Below are 11,265 nucleotides of genomic sequence, written 5' to 3'. Positions count from 1 at the left end.
TTTCGCAAAGGACAGAAAAGGCTCCCTACAAGACAAGGCTTGCAACTCTGATACTCTCCGAGCGGAAGCAATGGCCACCAGAAAAACTGTTTTCAAGGTAAGATCCTTACATGTGATGGACGCCAATGGTTCAAACGGAGGACCCACCAGAGTCTCCAAGACCAAATTCAAATCCCAAGGCGGAACCATTGGACGACGGGGCGGCCGAATCAACTTCACTGCCCTCAGGAACCGCCCTACATCCGGAGAAGCTGCTAAGGAGACTCCTCCAACCTTACCTCTGAAACAAGACAAAGCCGCAACCTGCACCTTCAGGGAAGAAAGGGAGAGCCCCCTGTCCAAACCATCCTGCAAAAACTCCAAAATCTCCATCACCGAAGCCCGCAAAGGGACAACATTCCGTTCAAGACACCAACTCTCAAAGATGCGCCACACCCGCACATAAGCCAACGACGTGGACTTCTTACGCGATCGCAACATTGTATCAATGACTCTGGCCGAGAAACCCTTCTTTCTCAATCTGTGCCTTTCAAGAGCCAAGCCGTAAGCAAGAATGGAGAGGGGTCGGCCATCTCGATCGGTCCCTGCACCAGTCTCACCTGAGACCCCAGGGGAAAAGGACCCTGCACTAACAACCGCATCAGATCTCCGTACCATGGCCGACGAGGCCAATTGGGCGCTATCAGAATCACTAAGCCGGGATGACGACCGATCCGCTGTACCACGCGGCCCACCAGCGGCCACGGCGGAAACACATAGAGCAACTGCTGAGTCGGCCACGGCAGAACCAACGCGTCGAGACCCTCGGCTCGAGCATCTCTTCGACGACTGAAGTACCGCGGGACCTGCGCATTGTCGGCCGATGCCATGAGATCCAACACCGGCCGACCCCACTGCAACACTATCCGTTCGAACACTGAGGGATGGAGGGCCCACTCTCCGGGATCCAACATGTGCCTGCTCAGATAATCCGCGTCCACATTGTCCACTCCTGCTACGTGGCCTGCCGAAAGAGCCTGAAGATGGGCCTCTGCCCACCCCAACAACTCCGCCGCCTCTACAGCTAATCCCGGGCTCTTCGTCCCCCCCTGCCGATTCACATAAGCGACGGCCGTGGCATTGTCGGAAAGAACTCTGACCGCCTTGCCCTCTAGCAGACTCTGGAAAGACCGAAGAGCCAACCGAATTGCTCGAGTCTCCAGGCGGTTGATGGACCACGCCACCTCTACCGACGTCCATCGCCCTTGGGCCACCTGCCCTAGACAATGCGCCCCCCAGCCTAACAGACTCGCATCCGTGGTCAGTACCACCCAATTCGGCACCTCTAGCGGCATACCCTTCGCTAGATTCGGAGTGTGAAGCCACCAGCGGAGGCTGCGTCGAACCCTCTCCGGCAGCGCTAACCGCTCCTCCAACTCCTGGGATTGAGGGGACCAACGAGTCAACAACGAACTCTGCAACTGTCTCATGTGGGCCCTGGCCCAAGGGACTACCTCTATAGACGCAGCCATCAGACCTAACACCTGAAGATATTCCCGCGCCGCAGGCGCCCTCTGAGCTCGGAGCTGATGTATCTGAATCTGCAGTTTGGAAATGCGAGGAGCCGTCAAAAACACCCGGCCTCGCTCCGTGTCGAACCGAACTCCCAGATATTCCAGCGACTGTGACGGAACTAGGTGACTCTTGGCCAGATTGACAACCCAACCCAGCGACTGCAAAAAGGTCACCACCCGGGCGGTAGCCTCCTCGCTCTCCGCCTGCGTTTTGGCTCGAATTAACCAGTCGTCGAGATACGGATGCACCAAAATGCCCTGCAACCGTAAAGCCGCTGCCACGACCACCATCACCTTGGAGAAAGTGCGAGGAGCTGTAGCCAGGCCGAACGGGAGCGCACAAAACTGAAAGTGACTCCCTAACACCACAAAACGAAGAAAGCGCTGGTGCGCCTCTAGAATGGGGATGTGTAAATAAGCTTCTGTCAAATCCAATGAAGTCAGAAATTCCCCTTCCTGAACCGCTACAATGACCGAGCGCAACGTTTCCATCCGAAAGGAAGGAATCTTTAGAGCCGCATTGACCCTCTTGAGGTCTAAAATGGGCCGAAAAGAATCCTCTTTCTTTGGCACCACGAAGTAAATGGAGTAACAACCGGTACCTCGTTCTTCTGGCGGAACCGGCACCACAGCACCTAAATCTACCAGACGTGACAGAGTGTCTCGCACTGCCCTTGCCTTGCGCCTTGAATGACAGGGAGAGACGAGAAAGAAATCGGACAGAGGACCGTCGAACTCCAGCGCGTACCTGTCTCGCACTATCTGCAGCACCCACTGGTCCGACGTGATTTGGGCCCACCTCTGGTAAAACAAGCGTAAGCGAGCCCCTACACGAACCAGAGGCTGGACCCCCAAACCATCATTGCGACCCACGGGACGTACTGGCCGCTCCAGAAAAGGCAGCTCGCCCCCCCCGGCGGCCCCCACGAAAGGGCTGGGTTCTCTGAAAATAACGACCCCGGAACCCCCCCGAGGGCCTACCCGGCCGATACCGTCTAGCTTCCTGAAAACGGCCTCGCACCGCCGCGCCCCTAGACGCCTTAGGCCGAAGCTCTGGAAGCCGCGGGATCTTAGTGTCACCAAGACCCCTAACCAACTTATCCAATTCGTCTCCAAAAAGCAAAGCGCCCTTAAAGGGAAGCGAACACAACTTTGCCTTGGACGCGGCATCTGCCAGCCAGCCCCGCAACCACAGGGCCCTTCGAGCCGCCACTGCAAGGGTCATGTTCTTCGCCGATGCACGCAACAAATCATATAGCGCATCTGCCAAGAATGACGAGCCCATCTCCAACTTTGCCAAATCCTGCACTAAGGCAGCTCTATCAACCTGCGGAGCATCTAGCAGCCGCTCAGCCCAGCGGAAACATGCTCGAGCCACCAGACCTCCACAAACTGAAGCCTGCAAAGCCAGCGCCGATAAATCAAAACTGCGCTTCAGAAATGTCTCCAATTTCCTGTCCTGAGGGTCCCGCAAGGCAGCCCCTCCATCTACAGGAATTGCAGTAGCCTTGGTCACCGCCGTCACTACGGCATCCACAGTTGGGGGCTTTAAAGAGTCTCTATCTTCCTGCGGAAGGGGATAGAGCTTAGCCATGGCCCGTGCCACCTTACAAGGTGCCTCCGGCGAGAGCCATTCCTGCGTTACCATCTCTCTAAGATCCGCATTCATAGGAAAGGTCCGAGATACCCTGCGGATCCCCTTAACCAACGGGTCCTGCTTTTCAGAGGGAGCCGGATCTACTGCCGGGTCAAACTTGAGCATAGTAGACACCTGCTCAATAAGATCCGCCAATTCCTCCCTGTGAAAAATGCGGACCACCGACGGATCCTCCCCGGGCACTGTCTATCTGGTCCGGACAAGGACCCCTCCTCCTCCTCCAGGGGACTAAAGTCGCCCTCTGACTCTGGAGGAGAAAAACAGTCCAGGTCTTCAGCCCACTCAACCCGTGGCCTCTTAGCGCTCAAGCCCGCCCCCGGACTAAGGGGCTCCGTGCGCGATGGTCCCGCCTGCCAGGCTTGAAATAAGGACCAAACAAATTCAGGAGGGAAACCCATCCTTCCCGAAACGTCCCCTCCCGAAGCACCAGCCACCGGGCTGCCCTGAGGGCCGCTGACTAAATCCGGGATTCTCGGGCCCGAATCCAAAATGGCGGCGGTTCCCGCCAAAACCGGGACCGCCGCTGAACCGCTAGCCGAAGCCCCTGCAACCTCCTGCAAGGCTGGCGCGGGAAGTTCCGCCGCTAACACCGGCGGAGCGGAGGCCTGAGTCTTCGGTTCCCCGCAAAAGCGGCAGGAACCGCCAATCGCGTCGACCCCCCGACGAGCGCAAAAACGACAGCGAAGCGGCTTCGAGGACATCTTCGCGCCAAAAACCTCCCCCAAAGGTAAAAGAACTGGGAACTCACCCAAAGAAGCCACTCACAGCTCAACTTGAACGGCTGCCCAGCTCCGGCACTCCGGAGTGCAGCTGCACAGCTCTCCACAGCGTCTGGGTCTTTTTTTTTTTTTTTTTAAACTTTATTGCAGCACCATTTGAGCCCTGCTGCTATTAAATCCCTGGCACTCAAGGCTGCAATATAAAACTGCAGCCGAGGCACAAAGCTGCCCAAACTGGAGAGCTAGCTCGGGGGAGGGACCCGGCCACCCGGGTGTGACACCCCAGGGGGGACAATGGCAGGCCCCACCGGCACCGCCAATCCCCAGCACACAGAGTAGTCCAGGCACAGGGAAGTTCCTCAGGAATGATCAATAGACCAGGCTAAAACTCTCAACTGATCCCTGACTCCTACCAGACCGGACAAGCTGCACAGGCTGCCTGTCTACCCTCTGCTGAGACTGAGAAAATACTGGCTTTTGTGGGATGGGCACAGGTTATATGTACATAGTTGAAGTTAGTGTTCTCAGTCTCCCTCTGCTGGTAGGCGAGCATAACCCACGCGTCTTGACCGGTCTGGAGGGTCGATGAGGAATGTACAGTTTCTTTTGATGAGGGGACAGATAGTGATGATCCTTGAGAGGATCTCAGAGGTCTCAAAGGTGTGTAGAGTTTTAAATTTTGCCTTGTAAGGTACTGGTAGCCAGTGTAGTTTTTGCAGGAAGGATATGATGTGGTCACACTGTTTACAGCCTTCTATCAGTCGTGCTGCAGCATTCTGAATTAATTGGAGCTGATACAAACTCTTTTTGGTTTGACCAGTATACAGGGCATTACAATAGTCTAGTCGTGATGTTATCATGGCATGGACCACTGTGGTCAGACTCATCTGTTCGATACATGGAGAGAGATTTTGTAGCTGCCATAGGTGATAGAGACAGTTTTTAAAGGTTGTTTGAATTTAAGGGATCAAAGCGAGTGATGAGTCTAGCAGTATTTCAAGATTCTTGACCTGTGATTTTAGGGGGAGTTCAAACTTCCTATAAGGTGTTTTGAAGTCAGGCATTGCAGCCTCCCTCTGTATCTCTTAATGAGGTGAGTGTTGTTTTGCAAACAGAGGTGAGAGTCTTGGGGTAATTTTGGATACACCGTTATCCTTCCACTTCAATGTCAAAGCACTGCTCCATAGTAGCTTTAGGAAACTATACATATTGTTTAAATGGAAATGACTTTTGAATGGACAGGATTTTAGGATGAAGCTCTGGTTTTTGCGTCAGCAGGCTCTTCACTGGCTGCCAGTAGTGTGGTTTTCAACCTTTCTTCTGTTGCGACACACCTGACAGACAATGTTACATAAGAACATAAGCGTTGCCAAACTGGGACAGACTGAAGGTTCATCAAGCCCAGCATCCTGTTTCCAATAGTGGTCAATCCAGGTTGCAAGTACCTGGCAAGATCCCAAAACAGTACAATACATTTTATGCTGCTTATCCTAGAAATAAGCAGTGGATTTCCCCAAGTCCTTCTTAGTAATGGCTTATGGACTTTTCTTCTAGAGAGAGACTGACTGAGTGTAGATGAAGAGAGCATGAAAGAGACTGACTGGGTGAAGGCTGGAGGGGGGCATTAAAGAGACTCTGGATGAAGGCTGGAAGGCGGCATGAGGGAGACTGAATGGGTAAAGGCTAGAGGGGGTCCTGAGAGAGACTAAGTGAAGGCTGGAGGGGAGCATGAGAGAGACCAGAGATGAGGCTTAGGCTTGTCCTCAGGTAGCCGCTGGACCTTGGACTCTCCCAGGTCTTTAACAATCTTCTCCAAATCCGCACCAAAGAGTACTTTCCCCCGAAAAGGCAACTTCACCAGACGAGATTTGGATGCCACATCAGCAGCCCAATGCCTCAACCATAGCCAGCATTGTGCCGAAATAACCAAGGCCATACCCTTAGTTGATGCTCGAAGAATATCATAAAGAGCATCTGACAAATAGGACAACCCTGCCTCTAGGGTAGGGAGAAAGTCCAACGTAGACAATTGCTGTAAAAGAAGAAATTGCTGCTTGAGATTTTAACGCAGCTAGTTGAAAGGCAAGCTTAAAAGAAACCTCAAGGTTTCAGTGCCACCTTCAACAGGGATAGTGATACGTTTAGTAACCACTGTAATAAGGACATCCACCTTAAGCAGAGCAAACTGCTCTAAATCAGAAGGCAGAAGGGGATATAATCTGGACATAGTGTGAGCCACCCGGAGGTTGGAATCAGGGGGTCTCCTACTGAGCTGCAAGAAGCTCCTGCATAGCCTCATGAATATGGAAAGATACAGGAGGTATCTTAGTACCTGACACAATAGATAGAGCAGGACCAGAGGACAGAAGCAGGGGAAGAAATGTTTAAAGCCTCCATAGATTTTGTGATCAACAGAGGCAACTCTCAAAAACAGACTAGCTACAGTAAGATCATCACCCCCATCTGCCTCTGAAATGACCAAGTCAAGGCCATCAGCAGAACTAGGACACATAAAACCTCCTCTGAGTCCTGAGGAGGACCATTCTCCAAATCCTGCAGAGCAAAACGTTTTTGTTTCTTAGGAATCTGCTCCTAAAAAGCAACGTGAGGGAAAGAAGGAGAGGCAGCTTGAGCTGACTCAAATAAAAATGCCCAATATAATAAAAAAACAAATTCAGGCAAAAACAGCAAGGCAGAGACTTCTATCCCTGCAAAACCAACATCCTGGGACACTGTAGCAGGCGAGGAACCTGCTGACAAAATGGCTGCCGAAGCCTTGTGAAGTGCAGGAGCCATTGGTGCTGAGCTGCCAAAACCACCATCGGAGCAGGGCTGGAATGAACTCCTGGAGACTGAGTACGGATGACCAAAGTAGGCAAATAAGCATGCAGGAACTGGTAGCTGAGAGCTTATCCCCGCAGCACGCACAAGACTAAATAGGCTCAGACATAGAGAATAATATACTCGCAGAAAACAGCCAGTCTCGTGACCTCCAAGGCACTGAAGCGCCATAAGCACTCTCAAAAAGAAGTGCACTGACTGTTTTTTTTTTTGAGGCAGGAGAAAAAGAGAAGAGAAGACTGAGATAAAGAGGTAGAAATGGGGGAGCAGGGAGGGACCTAGACCACTAGGTTTACACCTGAGGCACAGGATATTCTCAACCCCAAACTCTGTCACCACAGCACACAGAACCTGCTATCCCGCCTGCTGGAGATAGAGAATACTGGCTTGGTTGCTAAGCACAGGAGCTTATGAGGCACAACTCAAGAGTTTTCTATTTCCATCTAATGGTGGATGGTCACAACCCATTTCTCTGGACTGATCCCTGGGACCTAATGGAACAATCCACATAAGTTGCAACTTTGTCACCATTCATACATATAAGGTAGACCTTTTATTTAGTTGGTTTAAGTTATATTCAAAGCAGCTTAATTTCATGCTCTAAAATAATTAAAATTTTAAAAAAGAATAAAATAAATCCAGGTGCATTATTTAACACTTACGGCTTTGGTGGCAAACAGCACTGTGCAAACAAGTTCTACCAATCCTCATGTCGATAATTCGGCCCAGCCACACTTGCGCTCTCTGCCCAAGCTGATTGCAAGGACCAATGACCGGCGCGTGGGTGTACAACCTCCACCTGTAGCGTAAGCATAGTGATCAGGCTACACGTGGAGATTGCCACACACCTCCTTGAGCCAGTAGATCAGGTAACCTCTGATGCTCCTGGCATGTGGATTTGTCAGTGTGTCCTTGGTCATAAATCTCCTTGGTATATGCCTGGCTGCATCAGCACCAGAAGAAAACAAGTGTGGCTGCGCTGAACATAACACATGGAAAAGCTCTTTTTGATTACAATCACATCAGCACCCGGTATTGGTGAGATTCAAACGCTGGTATACTATAAACCCATGATGGCGAACCTATGACACGCGTGTCAGTACTGACACGCTTAGCCATTTTCGGTGACACGCGGCCGCATGTGGCCGCATACAGAGAAGCAGCGGCGTTCCCCGGAGCAGATCGCCGATGCGTCCCCCCCCCCCAGGTGCAGCGCGACCTCCCCCCCCCGGCGAAATCACCCCCCCCCCGGTGCATGTTTACCCGCTGGGGGGGGGTGCCGTGTGCGCTCCTATTGGCTCCCTCCGAGTCCTCCGCTTGTTCCCTCCCTGCTGCTCCCTCTGCCCCGGCTCCTGCACGGCCGTTAGGGGATCTTTGACCTCACTTCCGGCCGGCGGAGCAGAGAGCAGCGGAATGCCGTGGGGGACGCATCTCTGGGGGCCCTGTGATCGCCATTACCACATAACCACAGCAACCATCATCCAATCTACTGTTCTGGGGTGTCGTGGATTTCTAATTGACCATCATTGCTGAGATAGGTGAGGGGGAGGCTGGGAGAGGCGAGGGCATGTGCTATGGGTGCCGTTTCCCGCCATTAGAAATAGCGGCAGCCATCTTAATTTACATAAGGTGGTCAGTTAGGCTAGTTAACCCCTAATTGCCTGCAGGGCTAACAGGCTATCTATAATTCTATCTTCTGTCACTGCCCCCCTGATGGAGAACCCAAAAAATAAAAAACCAAGGTTAAGTAAAGGAAGTGGTAGTAGCAGTAGCCGACCCTTTCAAGAGACATGGACCGAGATGTATGGCATTATAGAAAAAAATGGCAGATCATTTTGCGTTCTATGTACTGAAACGGTAGTAAGCAGAACGTGGAATATAAATAGACATTTTGAAACTAATCATTCCCAGCTCTTGAAAAAAAGTGAGGATGAAAGGAAGGAATACATTTCCAGGCAGCTACACTTTTATAAGAGCCAATCTAAGTCCATCCTTAAATTTGTAAAAGGTTCTACAAATTTAACATCTGCAAGTTTGAGCATTGCTCACTCCATAGCTCAGCATGGAAAAGCACTCAGTGAGGGAGAATTTATTAAAGAAACTCTCCTAAGATGTGCACCAGTTCTATTTCACGATATGCAGAATAAAGATGCAATTATTAAGAGAATATCTGAGTTACCAGGAAATTTGGAGTGCCTGGATCCGATTACCAGACACTTTTAGCACCCTGAAAAATATAGCAATGGCTTTACTCACAATTTTTCCCTCTACGTAGTTTTGTGAAACCTTATTCTCAGCGTTAAATAATATCAAAACCAACAAAAGAAACAGATTGAAAGATGAAGTTAGTAGCGCTTGCTTGGGCTTGAAGTGTACAAAATACCAACCTTCAATTGAAGATTTAGCCAATGAAATTCAGCAACAAAAAAGTCACTAATAGGCAGATTAGTTAAAGAATTCCCCCTCCCCCTCACTTATCTTAGTTCACGGCACCCCACACAAGTTAAATAATATCAAGACCAACAAAAGAAACCGACTGACAGATGAACAAAGAAGTCACTAAGCAGGTAAGTTAAATAAATAGGTTTTGGTTTATTAAATACAGTTATATATTACAATTATACATTTTTGTTATTTAAACTATAAATATCGTGAAATTATGGTTTTTTTCTCGAAGTGACACACCACCCGAGTTATGCTCGGTTTTTTGGCGAATTTTGACACACCAAGCTCAAAAGGTTGCCCATCACTGCTATAAACCATATACCCAAATATTGCATAATAAGATACTCCACCGACCACATCCAAAATTTCTTCTTAATATGGTGTCTCCATTTAAATCAATCCTTAATACTAACAGTATTCTGTCCGCCTGCTCATACTGATGCTAACCAATGTCGACTGCATTGCATTCTTTAGATTGTGCATGAGTACTTACCATTTACTTAACTCGCACAACATCTGAAACCTTCAGGCAATACCATAATTATTCTTCTCTACCATGTATGTACGCACATGGTGTATATATATATATATATATATATATATATATATATATATATATATATACCATGATCTATTCCATGTATGTTATCATGTATGTATGCACCTTACGCAATAACCTTTGCAATTCTACTACCCGAAATGGCATCCGCCCTTACGGCAAATGTAAGCCACATTGAGCCTGCAAATTGGTGGGAAAATGTGGGATACAAATGCTACAAATAAATAAATCCCCAGCCCCCCCCCCCCCCCCCCCCCCAATCCCATCTCAGTTATTTCTTTCTGTACAAGAGCGGCATCTGCCTTAACCACTCACAAAACGTATTCAGTCGCAATGGCTAGCAGAAAAGCGCATCTTCACAGAGCTTCCCCCATAGCTATTTGTAAAAGCAACTATGGTTATCCTCGCATCCTTTAAGGGACCACTACCGCATCAACGCTGTCTCGTTCCCGACTTCAGCTTCGGACATGCTCAGCTGCCTGACGCAACTTCCTGTTTCCGGCAAGGCGGGATGCGGAGGGAGAGTTGTGTGTATGTACAGGCAACGGGGCACTGGATGGAGAAGGAAAGCTGTGGGATTGTTAGTGGGCGTCCTCAGGTATGAGTTTGACGGGATGGTGGTGGTGGAGAAGGGGGAGGGGCGTTAGTCTGAGGAAGAGGTGCTGTATCGAGGCAGATCATGGGGAGGGGGAGACCGGACCCTGGATCTCCGAATGCGTGTGAGGAGGGGTATTTGGCGTGTGAGAGTGTGAATACAGCCGGATTCGTGTGACTTGGTATCTTTGGTGATCCCCATACTATCTGCGGTTATATTTTTTTAAAATTTAAGCACTTTTATTATTGTTATTATTTTGCTGACACCCCCAATTTATTAAAAGTTGTGCATCACTTACAAGTCAATACTGTCCAGTGCTTCTTTGCAAAAAAAAAAAAAAAAAAATGTTGCTTTGGGCCGTTATAATTATTGAATTGTCTACTTCAATCTTCTGCTTCTCCCTAGAGCCTGTCTGTGATGGGGCTTTTTCATAGTAATTTTGTGCTTCCTTCGTATTGATTGGCAAGTCTCTTCTCCCACTGTTTCCTGTTTTTCTTGTATAGGTGCTCTTTCTGCAACCTTTCAAATTTAGACAGTGTTCCCTGTTACAAAGGGCAATTAGGAAAAGAATATTTGAAAAAAGTGCTAGTTTTTAGGTTTTTTTTTTTCTAAAACAGGAAATAAAAGAAGTAGAAATATGGAAGTGTTTTTTGAAATCTGGATAATTGAATTTTGTCTAATCTGTATAGAGCTCTCTAGACTGAAAATAGAGATGGCGCAGCTCAAGGCAGAATTAACCAGATTACAGGGCCTTCCTTTATATCTAGAATATAACTCTCACCCCCATTCCCTTGAATAATATGAATAATGAGGAGTAGATGGATGCTAATAGGTTCAGGTAGGATGTGGACTGTGAGTCAGGTTTGATAAGTTCCTTGAGGAAAAATCCATAGTTT

At 49.2% G+C, this 11,265-nt stretch overlaps 1 protein-coding gene across 1 annotated transcript in view; it reads left to right on the top strand.

The window, feature by feature from the left end:
* Positions 1-10,055: 10,055 nt before the first annotated feature.
* The window catches only part of WDR81 (WD repeat domain 81), an 80,963-nt gene continuing 79,753 nt past the window's right edge, over positions 10,056-11,265 (top strand). Inside the window, 1 exon segment of the mRNA XM_030186256.1 lies at positions 10,056-10,372. The gene's annotated coding sequence lies outside the window, so the exon portion shown is untranslated.

This window comes from Microcaecilia unicolor, chromosome 13 (genome assembly GCF_901765095.1).
Source record: "Microcaecilia unicolor chromosome 13, aMicUni1.1, whole genome shotgun sequence".
Classification (NCBI taxonomy): Eukaryota; Metazoa; Chordata; class Amphibia; order Gymnophiona; family Siphonopidae; genus Microcaecilia; species Microcaecilia unicolor.
The sequence above is the reverse complement of the archived record's forward strand: the minus strand, read 5'-3'. Positions and strand labels throughout refer to the sequence as shown.